We start from the raw sequence: 18,705 nt of genomic DNA on the forward strand, positions 1-18,705 counted from the left end.
CCGGTGGAAATTTGTGTTGGCACAGCTTGCTGCTGTTGGAGACACCATGACAGTAGATAATTAACAACTAGGGCAACAAAGAGACAGAATAAATGCAGGACACAAAATACGCAAGGTGTATGATAAATACAGACGCTCCTCTACTTACGAACTTTAAGACATACGAACAAAGAGGACTGTAAGTCCAAATTGTGTTCATTGGGCTACCGTTTCCTGTTTGCAAGATCTTTTTTTTTTCTGCGCGCCAATTCCGCCTAGTACGACTTCTGGCGGCTACTCCCGCCGCACAGCAGCGTAGCGTGTGAAATCCCAGCATCCTATTTCTTTGTACTTCCGTATACCCTTAAAAATTATGTTGAATAATAACTTACGAAAATTTCAAGTTACGAACGGCCGTTTGGAACGTATCTCATTCGTAAGTAGAGGAGCGGCTGTACAGCGGTTTGTTCAAATTTAAGTAGTGCACTTAACACAGGCATAATACAGACATATACATACATCTATACATATAGTAGGCTTCTATAACATATATCACGTGCAGTGTGCAAATAAAGCATCAAGGGTCTGTGCTGATGAGAATGGAAACATTGAAACGGGTGCAAATGTTACATAGTTGATTAATTACAAGCAGGGGGAACTATTGAGGTCTCTGATGGCACTGGGGAAGAAGTTTCTTGAAGCGTCTTTTTTATGTGGTTATCGATCTTAGTCATCTACCACAGGGAAGCTGCAGGAACAGTTAAAGCACGGTATGTGAGGGGGTCCTCCAACAACAAAAGGCTATACTGTATGTTGGCGTTTGGGCATGTACTAATGAGCGGCGACAGCCGGTCCGTCTCAAAACCATATGTATTCCCCGTCTGGAAAAGCAATTACTATCAAATATTAAGCTTTGACGCAGTATGCATATGTCTATAGTATTGTTATACCTTTTCATCAATTTATGGAGTTTTGAGAAAAACAAATTGGTCTGTAAATTGTAAGAACACCGGGCAAAATATTGATCTGATCAGTTTCTCCTTGTAATGAGGTACATACCTCGTTATAATGAGAAAAACGTTTCATGGAAGCTAAGTGGTATATACATGAATTGGTGATTACCAGCTTGAATGACCATGATTGGCAGTGGTGGTCTGTTTGGAGGGCAGGGGTGAAAATATATAAAGGGCACCTATTGCATGACAGGTGCCCCCCCAGCCCACGTAGAATGGTACACTAAGTTTGGTCAAGTAGTCCCTGGTTAAGATTGTTCAACTAATGATTTGTGGACTACAGAGGCAACCTAGATATCACATTGTCATGTACATAGGAACACGCAGAGGGTATGTTATTCATTTACTTTTATCACATGTATAGGAAACTCCATCTCATAGTGGGGCACTGTATCTCATTTTCTTCACTGGAAGGGCAGCCATCAGAGAGATTTTTCTCCCCATTACAAGGGCACTTAATAACTACACCTTTTTTCATTGGTAGGGTGCATGACTGTGTGTCCCCAACACAATCTGCTCTTGGATCATTGATTCCTGTTGATCCTTTCATCTCCTCTCTGTCCAGGCAGTATGAGTCGCAAAACCCCATCAGACATGTATGTATTTTTGAGGTCCAGTAATAAATTAATTTATTAATGAAATACAGGAAGGATATGCTGTATTATTATACCTAACCTTCCACGTTTCATTTGCAGTGTATGTATCGTCTTTGCACTTTGTCTTTACTATTACACAATGTCATTGTGCACTTCATGTACCTTAATTGCTGCAGTATGCAAGTGAGTTTCCTCCTGGGATCAAAAATGCAGAAGCAGATCAGTCCATGCCATCTTTGGCTGGGATACTCAAACTGGGGTCACCGCTGTGTTGATGAGAAAATGCAAAGGTAAGTTACAGTGGTCATGTCCTTTGCACACAGTCTGATATGACTACCCCTCCAGCTGTTTGCCAGCCAGCATATTAAATATGTCAGCCTAGATATGATACCGCACTATTAAGGGGACAAAATCCTGGATTTCACTGATATGCTGATCTTCCTGCATCATGTGGCTGCATATATGACTACAGATTTTTTCTTGGATACATACAGGTAAGTGGTACTCTTTAGATGTCACCAATTCCTTACAGTAGTAAAGAAAACCAGTGGTAGTTCTCAGTTTCTGATGTTCTTTCACTATGGTAACATTTCTGAACCATTACAGGAACACGACATCAGGTGGTCATTGAGGTGGCCAAAATTGTAATTGCTGCATGTCTGCATGTCTGGCGTTTTAGTCATTTGCACAATATCAATTCCAATGGTGCATTCGTTTTTGTCTCGGAACTCGGAAATTCTGAGTTGAGTGACATCACGTCCGACAATCTCCCGTTCGAGCTACCCACATCTCGGAACAAACATGGCTGCCTCCATAAACACGTTGCTGTGTGTTGTTGCTTTATATTTTAGCAGATTTGGAGTTTTCCAAATGAAGAAAATGGAGAAATTTAGATTTTTCCGAGAGACAAACAAGAAACACGAACTAGTCAAACCACATTAAAAGCTTTCTATAATATTTTAGTACATTCATAGCGATATTCTTTTTTTGAACGGTAAATAAACTACAAACAAACCAAGTCGGCATGTTGAAATTACGTCACAGGGGCAACTCGGACAACAAAATCTTGTCCAACTTCAACGTCATAAAAGAGGCGTGTTTCCGACGGGAAGTGACGTTTTTCGTGACGTTTCGTGTCGTTTTCATCCGAGTTCCGACTTGGAGAGAAATAATCGAACGCACCATGAAATAGTAATCACCATTTGTTGCCAAGTGAAGAAACAAAAGAACACTCAGTCTCTCCTTTTAATATGAATTAACAAAAACCTGTAACTGATTAACTAGAATTATTCAAGTGCCTCAATTGTGCATTTCATGATTCCTATAGTTAATTTCATCTGTATAACCCCCCCACCCCCCCCATGAGAACATAAACAATGTGGGCTGCCAACCTTAGCTCTGTGGGTGAGCCATCACTGGCACGTGTCACTAGTTTTACTCTTAGACTCTCATTGATTCTGACAGTCTTGTTGCCTCCCTTTTTCTTGTCTGTGTTACGTGAGGGAGGTTATGGAGAAAAATACCTGTTCTGGACAGTGGAAATAATCACTTACATACTCCGGAAATCAGGATGCAGTGCGACAGTGCAGCTTTGTTACTTTTTAAATCCTGCATGCACGCTTATGGCCAGATCTCTGCCATAATTACACTTCAGAAATATTGATGGCCCTTTTTGATCTTACTTTTATGGAAAAGAGTAAAAGTTTGCAATTATTATAATTTGAATTAGAATGGGAATAAGGTCAAGTATCCAGCCAAACCAGTTTTTAATCCTAATTTTAATGTGTGATTTATACTTTAATGCTGAATTTGTGGTTTCTGAAACTGCTTCTGTGAAAGCAGGGCTGCACAGCCTGACCCAAGCTGTAGGTCATCACATTCATGTCATCACATAAGGTAGCTAGTATTCTTACTCACTGCCAAGGTGGTATCCTTTGGAAACATCAGCAGAGGTTGAGGGTTCGAATCCTACCCCCACTGTGTTTATGGAGTTTTCATATTCTCCCTATTCAATTCAGTTCAGTGTATATATATATATATATATATATATATATATATATAGCACCTTGCCCAACACTGTGACAAGTCGAAGTGTGTGACAAGAGTGTGTGGCAATACACTACTATATCATGTATAAAAAATGGTGCATGCAACGGGAAAACAGGGAAACAAAGATAGCCAGAAGGCAACGGAGGAGAGGAACTAAAACCTGTCAAGTAGAGAGAAAAAAAAACTCAGGAGGTCCAGGATTGACAGGTTGGTCAGCCTCCCCTGGGCCATCTAACACTGTGGAGCAAAAACGGAGTGAGGCTTTAATGAAAGCAAGATATAAACTATGACCAAAGTCTTTCAGTAAGCCAGTTCTCCGAGCAGGTCTGTGCAAACCGGCAGATCTTAGGCTGCACCTACGACGTCACAGTTCATAAGCTGCATCCACATGTCACACTTCCATGGGACTGACCCAGCACTTCAGCCCAGACAGTACCCACCCCGGGCGCCTCCTGGAAATGTGGGAAGCAAGGCAGAGAGCATGGGTGCTCAGAACATGCATAGACACATTGATGGACAGGCACAGTAGGCCTAAACGGCATGCACAGCAGCAACTGCAGCCATAATTACTTCTCTATGCAACTCTGTGATCCACCATGGAACCAAAGTCTTTGCCCATCACATTATGCAGACACTGTTAGTAGATTCGCTTTCATTATAATGGCTATAATAAAATCACAGTTCTTCCCCTCTTGCCTTTAATAGACTTCAGGGAAAATAAAACGATGACAAGAAAGTCTGGAAATCACTTGCAGCCCAAAAGTTCTCACAACCTGGTGGGTTTCCTCTAAGTTGTGAGGATGTACGGCACCTTCCACAATTATTGACACCCTTTGCAAAGATTTGTAAAAAGGGTTAGAAAAAAACCACCTTTTGGTGAAGCAGCTTCATGTCACACTGAAAAATTTAGAAAAATCCAACCTTTCATTAACATAAATTTATTCCAAGAAAAAATCCTTCATCAAGAAATAATTATCTTTAACAAAAACACATGTGCCACGATTATTGGCACCCATGGAAATTATAGTGAACACAATGTAACTGAAGCATGTTTCCCCTGTAAATTGTGCATCTTTGAGTTGAGTGGAGTGAATAGGAACCTTCAAGCTGTAATCCATGATGTCCTGGTTAACAGGGATACTGTACAAACATGAGGCGACACAGAGCCCAAATTCCTTTAGTCATCCATCAGCATGGGAAAGATAAGAGAACATACAAACCAAATGAGGGAAAAGTGTGTTGACCTTCATAAGTCAGGGAATGGGTATTAAAAAATAGCTACTAGCCTTAAAATGCCAATTTCTACTGTTTGGGCAATACTAAAAAAGTGGACAACAACAGGAATTGTTATAAACCTGCCTGGATGAGAACCCAAGTTTATTTTTCCCCCACGTACAGTGAGGAGGATTGTAAGAGAGGCAAAAAAAATCCCCAAGGATGCCTGTTGGTGAATTACAAGACCAAATAAAATCTTGAGGTTACCACATCTCTGAAAAAACTATCAGATGCACCTTCATGCTAACAGATTATTTGGAAGGTATGCCAGAAGAAGCTTTTATGTCAGTTAACCACAAACTTAGGCACCTGGAGTTTGCAAAACACTACAAAACACTTTGACTGGAACAAAATTCAATGGTCTGATGAAACAAAAATGGAGCTTTTTGGCAATAAACATAAGGTGGGTTTGGCAAAAAAGAAGGATGGCTATAATGAAATGCACCTTATGCCAAATGCAAAATATGATGGAGGTTCTGTGATGCTGTGGAGCTGTTTTTCCTCCAAAGGCCCTGGAAACTTCATTAGGGTTCATGGCATTATGGACTCCATGAAATACCAGGACATTTTAAATCAAAATCCATGTCTGATTTAAAGGAACCCATGGTTTTAGCTTCCGCTACACTAGCAGGAAGACTATTCCATACTCTAACTACACGCTGTGTAAAGAAGTGCTTCCTCAAATTTGTTTTAAAATGTTCTCCCGCTAATTTCCACTTATGGCCACGAGTTCTAGTATTTAAACTAATATTGAAATAGCCATTTGGCTGAACAGCATCCAGACCTGTTAGAATCTTATAGACCTGGATCATATCCCTCTTAGTCTCCTTTGCTCAAGGCTAAACAGATTCAGCTCAGCTAACCTCTCCTCATAAGACATTCCTCTAAGACCAGGAATCATTCTCGTAGCCCTCCGTTGCACCTTTTCTAAGGCAGCAATGTCCTTCTTAAGGTATGGTGACCAAATCTGCACACAATATTCTAGGTGGGGTCTTACCAAGGAATTATATAATCTTAGCATCACCTCCCTTGACTTAAACTCCACACACCTAGAGATGTAACCCAACATTCTATTGGCCTTTTTTATTGCTTCCCCACACTGGCGAGAGCGGGACATGGAAGCATCAACATACAGACCAAGGTCTTTCTCATAATCAGCTAACTTTATTTCAGTGGAACCCATAAAATATCTGTACTTTATATTTCTGTTCCCTGCATGATTTACCTTACACTTATCTATGTTAAATTTCATCTGCCAGGTATCAGCCCAGTCACTAATTAAATCCAGATCCCATTGTAGCCTTTGTGCTGCTAGATCAGTATCTGCTACACCACCCACCTTGGTGTCGTCTGCGAATTTAACCAATTTACTGTATGTATTGGTGTCAATATCATTAAATATCATTAAATCAGGAACAATAGTGGTCCTAAAATTGAACCCTGCGGTACCCCACTATGAATGCAGGCCCACTGTGACATTGTGCCTCTAATAACTGCTCGCTGCTTCCTGTAAGTTAACCAGTTTTCGATCCAAGCTACTACAGTTCCTAAAATCTCTGCAGCTTTGAGCTTAAGCAAGAGCCGCTTGTGGGGGACAACATCAAAGGCCTTCTGGAAATCTAAGTAGATCACATCGTAGGCCTTTTTGTCATCAATTTCTCTTGTAGCTTCCTCAAAGAATTCAAGTAAATTCATTAAGCAGGATCTACCTCTCCTAAATCCATGTTGGCTATCCCTCAGAATGTTATTTGCATCCAGGTAATCTACCATTTTCACTTGGATTATAGCTTCCATTATTTTTCCAGTAATGCTAGTTAAACTGATTGGCCTATAGTTTGCTGGATTACTTCTATCCCCTTTTTTGAATATGGGTGTTATATTAGCATGCTTCCAATCAGAAGGTACCACACCCGCAGATAGCAATTTCTGGAATATTAAAGTTAAAGGTTGGCTAATAATATCCCTCATCTCTTTTAAAACTATAGGTAAGATGCCATCGGGGCCCTGCAATTTATATATTTTGAGCTTAGCTAGGCTTAGTATCACATCAACCTCAGTTATACATATACTGGTCATAGACGATGCTGTATTCGTACTAAATGGTGGTAAGTTACTCATGTTCTCTACCGTGAAAACCCGTGTAAAATAACCATTAAACTCATTTACTATATCAATTTCATTTTCAATTATAAGGGCCTTACTATCCTGCAAATTAGTGATCTCAGCTTTTAGAGCTCTTTTGGAGTTAAAATATTGGAAGAAACTCTTATTGTCATCCTTAGCCTCCAATGCAATTTTTCTTTCTACATCACTCTTGGAGAGTCTAATGTTATTTTTTAACTCAACCTGTAGACTTAGATACTCCTGCTTAATTTTGAAATCATTAGTTATTTTCCATTTGTGGAACAGAGCCCTTTTCCTCCTGACTTTATTCTTAATTTCCTTAGTAAACCACCTTGGTTGTAGTTTCCTAGATTTAGTTTTGCTGGAAACAGGTATGAAGTCCTTTGTACGTTGTACAACGTATTAAATCCTGGGGTGCCAATTATTGTGGCACATGTTTTTGTTGAAATAATTATTTCTTGAGGGATTTGTTTTTCTTTCAATAAATTTATTTAAATGAAAGGTTGGATTTTTATACATTTTTTCAGCGTGATATGAAACTACTTCACCAAAAGGTGGATTTTTACTAACCCTTTTTACAAATCTTTAGAAGGGGTACCAATAATTGTGGAGGGTTCAGTATGTAGTCTAGCAGGGCAGAAGATATCTAATCAGCAGGTCTTCAGCAAACCCACAAGTTTTCTATTTGCTTTTTGTTGTAAGAAAGACCTTCAGACTGTGTCTTTGGCATGTCGACCAAGGTTTTTATTCAAAGGTAATGGTGCTGCATTGACAGTTCTTTATAAAAAAGGGCTGGTTATTTCGCTTGTCAAAGGAATAGCAGGTGCTGGCTGACTTCAGTAGACTGTTACGCCTATAGGCTGTAAATGATGCGCTGATATTTCTTCTTTCACACTACTTTGATTAACCGTTAATCCTGCGTCCTTCTCTTACTCTATGTTAAGCTTTAATGCTACTGCTTCACACTAAGGGACTGAATGACTTACAGGAGTGAATTGAATGGTTTCACAGTTAGACAGAGACATGCAGATATTATCATTAACAAATATTGAAATGAAAACAATAACAAAAGCATTTAGTTAAACTATAAACAAAACTAAAAGCATGTGAGGCATGAAAACTAAACTGAAATGAAAAGAAACCGACTAAAATAAAAATGAGTGGTTTCTATATTGAACTTTATTTTTGAGTTCTAAAAGCCTGCTTATGTCCCTTGTTAATTACTTATTGTACTGTATTAGGTTTTTGCATTTGTGTCCTTGTTTACAATTTCACCCACCGGTTTCTACTTTAGCTATGTTCTGCTGTACTTGTGTTCCAAGTATATCTTAGTGTTTGAATTTGAAATTTGATTGTAATTACCTGCCCCTTGTTACCTAAGTATTGGTTAATTGTCCAGCGTTTGGTTAATTGTCTATGGCACACAGGTGTTACTCGTCCTGCTTCATTCGTTGTTCTTATACAGTATTCACCTGCCTGTGTCATGTTCTTCAGCTGGTCATGGTGTTCCTCACATCTTTTATGGCTTACTTACCGGAATTTTCCCTAGATGTGTTTTAGTGTTTTTTTCCCCCCTTGTGTTAGTTTTTGGTGGTATCCTGCCTCTGTTCGACCCCTCATGGTGCCTTTGTTTTCCGGTTCTCCCTTTGTTTACTGTTGTGTTTAATAAATCCCTGTTTGTTGAGAACTGCTACGTGGATCATCCCTCCTTCGTAATGCCCTGTCATAACCGGCTGGTGTCTGAACGCAGGCTGTTGTCTAATTGTGGGTCGGTGTCTGAACGGTGTCTAATCGTGGGCCAATACCCGGAGGTCCACATGATGCAAGAGAAAATGGGATTCATCCACCCAGATGACCTTCCATTGTACCAAGGTCCAGTTGTGATGCTTTTGTGCCTATTGTAGGTGCTTTTGATGGGGAACAGGGCTCAGCATGGGCACTCTGACTGGTCTGTGGCTTCGCAGCCCCATATGCAGCCAGGCTCGATGCGCTGTGTCGTGACACATTACTCCCATGGCCATCATCAAAATGATTTACCATTTGTGCCCGTCTGTTGCTTCATACTACACAGGATAGCCCTCATTTACATCCCGCATTGATGAGTCCTGGCTGCCAGCCCCCTGTCGGCGGTTCGTGATTTTTCCCTCCTCAGATTCCTCTCAGTAGGTGCCCGTCACGACTGACCATGAGCCCCCCGCAAACCTTGCTGTTTCAGAGATGCTTTAACCCAGCCACCTGGCCATAATGATATGGCCCTTATCACAATCACTCACATCTTTATCCCTGCCCATTCCTTCTGCATTCAATATATTAACTACGAGTGCCAAGTGTTAGCTTACTGTCTAATATCCTAGACCTAGACACGCACCATTTTTGCAGGATAGTCAACATTATTCGCTTCACGTGGGGGTGGTCATATTGCTTTGGCTCACCATTGTATACATTAATGATGTGATGCCTACAAGGCAACACTTTAGTTTAAAATCTGCTCCTTAACTATTAGTAAATTTTCACAAAAAAAGCTTCATTTTCAAACAAATTTAGACAACCAGATATTTACAAAATAGCTTGTAAATATAAAACAATAGGTTAGAAATTAGTTATAATTGGGCATTTACAAGCTTTTTAGTGAATACTATGTGAGCAGGAGTAAGATATCTTTGTGATGCAATTTTCTAAATTTGATTGTAACAAATTATCAAATGATTGGTAACAGTTTATTAATTGCTAAGGAGCAGACCTTAAACTAAATGGGTACCACCTACACTCTTATAAAGTAATGTCCCCTTCACATTTGCAGGTTTTAAGGGCAGAAGATCCTCACAAATGTGAAAATTCACAAATAATACTTGGGAATCCCTAAACTCAACCCATAACACTCTGCTAGTGATAACATATAAAGTCTATTTTTTCTCTAAACAAATTGCACCGTATTATACACTATGCATATAAAAATGCGTTGTCATTTTTTTGTGTCTAGACTTTTCCATATAATATACCCCTGTATAAAGTTACTACTGTATGCACTGGGAGAACTACTTTTTGGACCTATTACTAAAAATGCAAAGATAGCTAACATGTGTGTGAGACAAAGATGTGTGGTGTACCCAAACCATGACTTTTAATACATAATATATAGTATGATCTTAGACAAACAAATATTATGCATCAGTAATATTTATATATTATATGATTTATTGTGGTCCTGATCATTTTCAGTATTGTGTTTGGCTTATGTGTTGTTCTGTGATCTTTCGGAAAGCTCCAAAAAATTCTAATTTAATTATTTAAGGCCAACTTGTGAATAACCAAAACTCCGGAGAGGCGACTGAATATTCACCAGTCTGGCTGAGAGACATATGGAATTGCGTGGTACTGCTTATGATGCAGATGCTACAGCATCAAGAGGAACTGAATTCAAGGTGAATGTGCTTCTGTAACTAGATGGGCTTTGACTAGTAAGTTACTGGCTCCATTTCAAATGCATTGTTTTATTAATTGCCACTGAATTAACTGCCTCTGGAGGATTAGGTTCACCATTAGAATACAATAGTGATATTCCTTTCATCCCTATGGGGAAAGTTTTCTTTTTGCCTACCCCATATACAGTACATGCAGACACATATACTGGTGAGAGCAAGCTTGGGATTCACAGTGCAGGGTCAGTCAGCGTGCTTCGCCCCTGAAGCTGGGGGTTAAGTATTTTGCTCAGGTGCCCAACAGCAGCATCAGTCTGAGTTGAACCAGCAACCTTCCGATCATGAGCAGAGAATCCTAACCCAATAAGCAAGGGTGCAGGTTTGATTTCAGCACTGATCGAGACCAAATCATCTCCCACCCGCCTAAACACACAAGATACTCCTACAATATTAGTAGGGATGTGTCCCTACTGTCCATACCCACATCTCCGCCCTTGGCACTGAGCCACATGCCACCCATAAAAAAGAAATTTCAGGGGTGGGATTAGTGACAGTTAAGTCAGTTTAAGATGGCAGAATTGGCCACATTAGGTAGATGTAATAGCAGCTGTGAAGAGGCCATGTGCTCCGATACAACTGGGAGTCGTTCTGCTGACCAGCTGTAAGGTGCTTTGTGGGGGCCACCCAGTCATACCAATGAGCTGGCTGTGCAGCCCCGTGCCAGAGTCTGTTTGCTGTGGAATGAGGCTCAGTTTTGAGTGAGCTGTCTGCTATGGTGGCTCTTTTTAATCCTGGGAGAGCTGTATAAATATATAAGTAAAAATATAAAGAAAAAATGAAACTTATACACAATGCTTGGTATATGGATGAACAACTGCTGAAATATATATATATACAGTATATATATATACACATATATACATACACAGGGTTACTCTGCTGGTCACAGACCCCTAACTTAGTCCTTGGCCGTGAATACCCCTGCCACAATCAAGCAGACATTAACAACATTTCCAAGATTTTTCTGTTTTGTTTTGTAATTGAAAGATTGCTGACCAGTGAGGTACCCTGAGCATGGTATTGCCCCCAAGGGTGCTCAATTAGCTGCCCCCTCCTATGTCACATACTGTATGGGTTAAATGCAGAGGACACATTTTGTTGTGTGGTATGCAATCAATGATCGTGTGTGTGTGTGTGTGTGTTATATATATTATATATATAAATCGTTTTTGTTTTGCAGTGTCTGTTGTTTTTTCACTGTCTGTTTTGTTTTGCACTGTTTCTGTTTTGTAACGTCTGTATTGTTTTGCACTGTCATGCATAGTTTTTGCACTGTACTGTCTTGCGGAGATATCCACTTCGCCTTGTTTTACCCTTTCTTTAGTCTCTTTGTAACCAAGTATGGCTGAACGAGTAAGCATCCCAATGCACCCGTTTCACATGGTCAATAAAAATCTTCAGTCTTGAAGAACATTTTGTCAGTGATACAGACTTGAGGACTATGGCCATTATCGTGTGATTTTACCTGGTGAAGGAGCACAGCAGTCGCTGCATAAATGGAAGGCTTGTTTAGGGCATGGCTGACTGGACTGTGGGGAGGGACTTTGGGCGGTGAGACTGAGGAATAAACACATCTGAGAGCAGCACAGCCCAGTCTGTCTTGAACTTTAATTATTTGCACAGTGGATCCCAGACTGACACCTGGCCGTATCTCTGTGAGTCTGTGTATCTGTAAGTTGGTGTCCTGCTGCTGCCGTCTGTTCTGGCCTCGCCCTCAGTCCACCATCAGGGGACAGGTTAAGTGCTGATGCGCTCAGCCCTTCCTCACTCCCTACCACGGCCCAGTCTCCTTCTGGCCCTCATAAACACCAAGCTCTCGTTCCAAATTTCCTGGGGGAAGCAAGAATTTTCCTTTTGGTAGCCTTCATGAAAAGCCCCCTCTTCCCCCCCCCCCCACCCCCATCGACCCAGGACACCAGCTTGCATGATCTCTCACCAGCCCCGGGACGATGACAACATGACAGGATGTCTTCCCCTATTTTTAGTTGTTTACCAGACAGTCATTCCTACCCCCCCAGTTTGTGAGATATTTCATTTATTCAGTCAGAGACTTAGTGACCTATACCTGAGGCTAAGAGACTGTGTAACAGGATAACACTAATGAAAGTCACTACTGAGCTGCAACATGATCACTACTTGTCTTGCTACATGGTTTCATTGTTTAGTGTGTGTGTGTGTGTGTGTGGGGTATGTATATATTACATTGTGGGGACCAAATGGTTAAGATTCATAAGATTAAGATAAGATGTCATTGTTGGCATTAGGCTTTTGCCAGTAGCAATGAATGGACACTCCCCACAAAGATATGAATACAAACATGTGCATGTGTGTGTGTAGGTATACCTATCCTTATGATGACTGTTTTTTTTCTGTTAGGGGGACTGGTTTCCTGGTCCCCATAAGGGGGAAAACTATTTTATAAAAATCGGTGACTGCAATGAAAGAATTAAAAATGCAAAAATTCATGTATTTTGTTTTGTTACTTATGGTTATGGTTACGGCTGGATGGGGGTTAAGGCTGTCATAGTTAGCGTTAGCATTTTTCCCATAGAAATGAATGAGCGGTCCCCATAAGGATAGGTATACCCGACAGTGTGAGTGTGTGCGCACACACATCTTTTAAAGCATGGCCTGCATGGGTGTGATCTTCCTGCATCACTGTCTTGCTCTTCTAGATTCATCAGGACATTGATTGCTATAGCGTAAAGGTGTCTGAATGACAGGATTCAGTGTCATCTATACAAAGAAATTCAATAGTTATTTTTCAGGATTTTATACTGCAGGACTGATTATTTGTATATCAATCAGAAAATACATAGCCAATTAATCATTTTTCAGTATAATACCAGAAGTTTACAGTATCATCGTTCCAGTGTTTTTATCTTTGATTTGAGTTTCATCTTGAATAATAGATAACACACACATGTTTGACTTTTTTTTAATAAATTTACAGATTTTTGGAAGTTAAATGCTGTTTACCAAAATTCACTGGGAGATTCACAAGGCATCTAAGAGGGATGAGGTTGCAGTGTTTAGATGACCCTCATCTTTAACTCAGGAGTTAGTAATTTTTATCAAATCCCAGGAAATGTTAATCAGTATGGCTATCATAGCAGTTGTCAAAAGCATGGGCAGTACTTCATTAGACAAGACTGAAGGATAACAAAGTGACAAATTTGCACAAGAAATATCTGTTGAAGAAAGAAAGTGAAGAACAACTTGGACCAATGAACCGGCCTACCCAGTCTTCAGGTCTCAGTCTCACAACAGCTAACCCTAACCTGCTCCCTCTGTTATAATCACACCATGCAGGTTATCAAACAGATACAGAAGGGAGGAAAAGGGACTCTGAGAGCTGCAGTAGAAACATACCAGAGGGGAAGAATGAGAAGAAAAGATAAGGAACACACAAGAGACCCTCTCCCCACATCTGACAGCCTGATGATGATGAAAATGCTGAAAAACTAACCTTGGAAATAATGTCACATTTTTTGAGGACAGGCCTCATTTAGTTAAGTCATTAATTGTAGAAGAATAAACAGCCTCCTCTGCCCTGCCCTAGCTCAAGGGTGAGGCCCACCCTGTCAGCCCTCCTCTGAGTGGCCGCTCTTGAGAGGGTCTGATGTCTCTTGGCTCTTACACTTGCCGTCTGGTTGTGAGTGAGGTCAGAGTCACCGCGGCTGGCAGCCGGCACTGTAGGTATGAGGGTGAAAGGTGACAAGTCTGAGGAACCAGAGCCTCCGCCCACTTCTGTCCAGAAGTTTCGGTCCTGACCATTCATATGGTGCAGAATTTAAATCGCTTTTCAGCTCTCCAAAGGGCCACTACACTACATTCTGCTGCCCTAGGAATTTGATGGAAAACTGACATTTTGTATATGATGTAAATGCAGATGCTGTGTGTGATGCTGCAGATCAATGCCTGTCTTGCTTGGTATGCAGCATGGTCTCCTCTGCATGAGTGCCCTAGCTGGCACCCGACTGGGGGCTTGGGTTCCGGATAGATCAGACAGGAAAAAATTAAAGCCCCTGTTAAGTATTTCATCATTTTTTCACCAAACAGATTCTTTAATGTCATGCAAGCATTCTTTTCCAACTATGTTAATTTTGCTATTCAGTGTAGTGCAAGGTAATCTGTTTTGCAATGTTAATCCATTCAGTTTCTGTAGCTGCTTCTGTCCAGAGTGTGCAGGTGTGGCCTCTAATCGACTGCCTGGATCCTGTGTCTCCTGGATGGGCTCTGTCCTGAATGCGGGACTGATGGATGGATGGATGGAATGGCTGCCATGCTTAAATAACCTTTAAACTGTTGAATCTGGGGGTTATTCAATGATTTACATTTATTTATTCATTTATTTAAGTGACCTATAGTAGGGAAGGGTCACAGTTTACATGTACTCCCTGCAATGCTCCACTTGCTGAGCTTTAGGAGCTGGACAGGCTGTTATAAAAAGTCTTATAGGAAGATCTTGTAACAAATAAAATGCTTTTTTCTTTTAATGTGGAAATAATAATCATAAATGTATCTGCAATAATATATTTGAAATAATCACAATTAGACTGGCACTGCACAAACATGTGATTGAGTGGAATTTTGAGTCATCTGCAGTTTACTAGTGACTTCTAAGCAAGAAACAGGATTTATGTGTTCAGCAAGGTAAGCTGCCAGACAACAACACATAATCCCCGAAACCTCTGCTTTTTCAGTGGCGTGAGGATGGTGAGTGAGTGTGACAGATGTGGGTGCTGCTGGATGTCTAAAGAAGCAGCTTCAGGGTAAATATAGCACCCTCTCCATCAGAGAGCAACAAGAATGCTGTCAGTTAGGGTCAAAGTATCACGGAGAGCCTGGAGACTAACATTTCTGGGCTTGAAAGACTTGGGCATTTTTTATATTTAGAGTGAAACACTCTACAGTTCAAAGTATAAATGTTTCCTTGAGTGGGACAGGCACAAAAGCCTGTCTCTCTTAGGAAGAGCAATAGTCCAGCAATTTTACACTAAATATAATTAAAACACATTCATTGTTTATTTATCATATTATAATACACAATACCACTTCAATCACCAATCTCTAATACACCAAATGCTACTGTATCTTTTTTGGTGCAGTTCCTTTTTTATTCTTTGAAAGGTTAGGCCAAGTGTCCCAGCGTGCATCTCAGACAATGTGAGATTCTGACCCTTCTGTCACCATGGAGATCCAAAGATCATGCACATCTGGAGACAGACCCCCTTTAAAATGTCATCCGCAGACAAAGGACTGTTTCCTCGATCTGACATAAAATCAGAGTTGTATGGGGAGTCCTGGACATAGGACAGTCACCAGGAAGAATCCATATATTTATGAGGTCTGACGTTTCAAGCCCTTTCTTGTTGAGATGAAGGCCAGCTTTGTGAGACTGTGAATGTATGGGACGACAGGCTATAGATAAAACAGAAGCGGTCTCGTGTGCCATTAATCCCAGAATGTTGCATTAATGAGTTTCTTGGAGCCTAAAGCTACTGCTGTATACATGTTGAAATGTGTCTCCTTTTAGCCCTGTGCTTTTGGAATGGAAATCTATTGTGGCATGAAAATGTATTCCCGACCCTGAAATTTATGTCAACACGTAATTTTTTGAAAAGGCTGGGTTAAGGTTACATCTCCCAGCAAGGTCCTAATTAGGAGGCGTAAAAGGTTACTTTTATAAACATTAATTTCAAATGGGTAGTTTTCTCCACGGATTCTTCAACTTGGGAGTTTTACAGCATCACACTGTGCTTTGGACGGCACCGTTTGGCGTTTGCGGACTAAAATAACCGAATAAGAAAAACTGTAAAAGTGTCTGTAAAAGTGTAGTTATCAAAAGCAAAAAGAATGACGTGCACTATGGTAAAGGCCTGGCGCCCTGGCGCAGAGCGTCCAGTGTTCAAATATGACTTTTACTTTTTTGCTGAGGGACTTCGGCGTTATTTATAATGGGTAAATGTTACATTTGAATATGTGTTATCAGATCTGAGTATAATCGCTGAGACCTTTTAGCCGGGCAGGGTTTTGATGGCGATACTGTCATACTGTACTGTCCAGAGTATAGGGTGTGATAAAGATGCTTTCGATTGATTCTTTTGCTTCAGTTTGTACCTGGAGGATGAAAGTCAGAATGTTGTGCCAATAACTGCATTGTATGTAAAGAAGATATAAATAATCCACATGTAGAAACAAAATAACAATTTAAAACCAGCAGCATCGTTACAGGTACAATGAACAGTAATGTCTGTGAAACTGTGATGGGTTCAGCACACTTATACCAGCATACCTTCAAACTATAAATTATAGATGTACAGAATATATCTCACCTCTTAAATTATTTCTATTTCATTATTTAATCATCATTCATATGTTCATGCTCTGCCTAGCAACCGTACATAAAATAAAATAAGTAGCTGATGTGTAGATTTAACTGAGCATCAACAATCTATCAAATAAGAATGTCTGTCAGAGACCCAGATGAAATAACCTCCACAAATCTCAAAATAACTAGATACTAATCATTGTTGAATGTTTTTTTGTCATTTCTGCTGTTTCCTGCGAGAGCAAAACTGATTGGTAGCATGCAAACTGTAGATATCACTCAAATAATAACTCTAATAAAGCCATCGGAAGGAAAAAACTCTGCAAGTTATATAATCTTTCGCTAGTCTACCAACTCCGATACGCCGACGGATTAATCATCTTGGCTAAGCGACAATCCCCACTTGAAATCAAAAAGGTAAGGGCCATGTCTTCTACACCTGTGTTCTGTAGCTCCTGTGGTATGTACAGTGTAGACTGTCCTTCCAACACTCCCAACAGTATAGTATGCCAGAAGTGTTTAGTTATTGTGAAGTTGGAGTGCAGGATTTGCGCATTGGAGGGGAGCACATTAGCACTTTAGTGGAGATGAAACAGATCAAGGGATTTATAGATACGGCTCATTCGGAGCACACAGCCAGATTAGATCTGCCATTTATTTCTCCTGCCATGACTGTCTCCAGTCCGGCTCTGGCACCGGCAGCCAGCACACGAAAGACTTGGGTCACGGCCAGACGTGGTCCTAAGAGCTCTAAGCCGAAAGCCCCTGCACGCCAGTTGGCTGTTGTGCTTAGCAGCAAACTCTCTGCTTTCGGCAGTATGTCTGCCGAAGTGGAAAAGGTGCACCTGATTGGAGACTTGATTGTTAGAAACATTAGAAACGTTACAGTTGCTAACAATCGAAAAGCAGCGGTTTCTGTAAAATGCCCGAGTTTCCGATATCAAAATTGAACTCCCACTGCAGCATTGAAGTCTCCACCTTGGTTATCACACTGTAATTAATGATATAAAGTCCCAACAATCCGAGGTATTAAAGAGGAGCTTCATTTCTATATGTGCAAAAGCTAAAACAAAAGACTCTAATTGTCTCTGGTCTTTACCAACTCTCCAAAGAAGGGATGTAACCTATAGTAGGCTACTCTCCTCATGTGTTCATCTCAACACATTGCCTTTATTGATAATTGGAAGCTTTTTTTTCCCAATGGCATGGTTATTATAACAGGGATAGTCTTCATCTTAACTGGAGAGGATCATTTATGTTATACCAAAACATGGCAAGTAATAATAATAGGTACTTCGTTGATCCCTGTGGGGAAATTGTCTTTATGCCTCCCTCAACTTGCTCGTTGTAGAGTAAGCTGGCTGTTAAAGGCAGCCACCTGTTGGGGCGCCCAGGGAGCTGGGGGCTAAGGGCCTATAGAGCTCTTAGGACCCGCAAATGCACTGAGGCTGGGTTTGAACCAGCGACCTTCTGATTACAGGCACAGCCCACTGAGTCACACACTGCCCCTAAAATACCTGCCTGACTGAGAGCACACGCAGGCCTCAGCATTGTGAGCTTAAATCGAAGGCTGTTTAGTCTCCCACCTTTAGATCATGTTCGGCCTTGACCCAGGTGCTCCATCACATGGGATCCCCCAAGTCTAGCAACTATTTAGAAACAGAGTTGAGTGAGAATAGAAAGAGTATTGTAAGTAGTATTAGACCAAGACTTAGATCTAAACATTCCACTGGGGGCTCCTGTTTGGATAACTTAATATCAATCCCATTAATAAGATTGAATGAGTCACAACATTAACTCATCATAAAATGTGCACTATTGAACATTTGCTCTTTAGGAGAGAAATCACTTCTTGT

The 18,705-nt window shown here is 40.7% G+C and overlaps 1 long non-coding RNA gene across 3 annotated transcripts in view; it reads left to right on the plus strand.

Annotated features, from left to right (window-relative positions):
• The first annotated feature begins 320 nt into the window (after nucleotides 1–320).
• LOC111835895 (uncharacterized) overlaps nucleotides 321–18,705 on the plus strand; it is a 33,046-nt gene continuing 14,661 nt past the window's right edge. The window contains exons 1-4 of one of the 3 annotated variants that reach the window (XR_002836309.2): nucleotides 321–415; nucleotides 1,477–1,588; nucleotides 1,765–1,878; nucleotides 13,828–15,014. This is a non-coding gene — a long non-coding RNA (uncharacterized lncRNA). The other 2 variants (XR_002836307.2, XR_002836308.2) reach the window with 2 other exon arrangements.

This window comes from Paramormyrops kingsleyae, chromosome 8, assembly GCF_048594095.1.
Source record: "Paramormyrops kingsleyae isolate MSU_618 chromosome 8, PKINGS_0.4, whole genome shotgun sequence".
Lineage (NCBI taxonomy): Eukaryota > Metazoa > Chordata > Actinopteri > Osteoglossiformes > Mormyridae > Paramormyrops > Paramormyrops kingsleyae.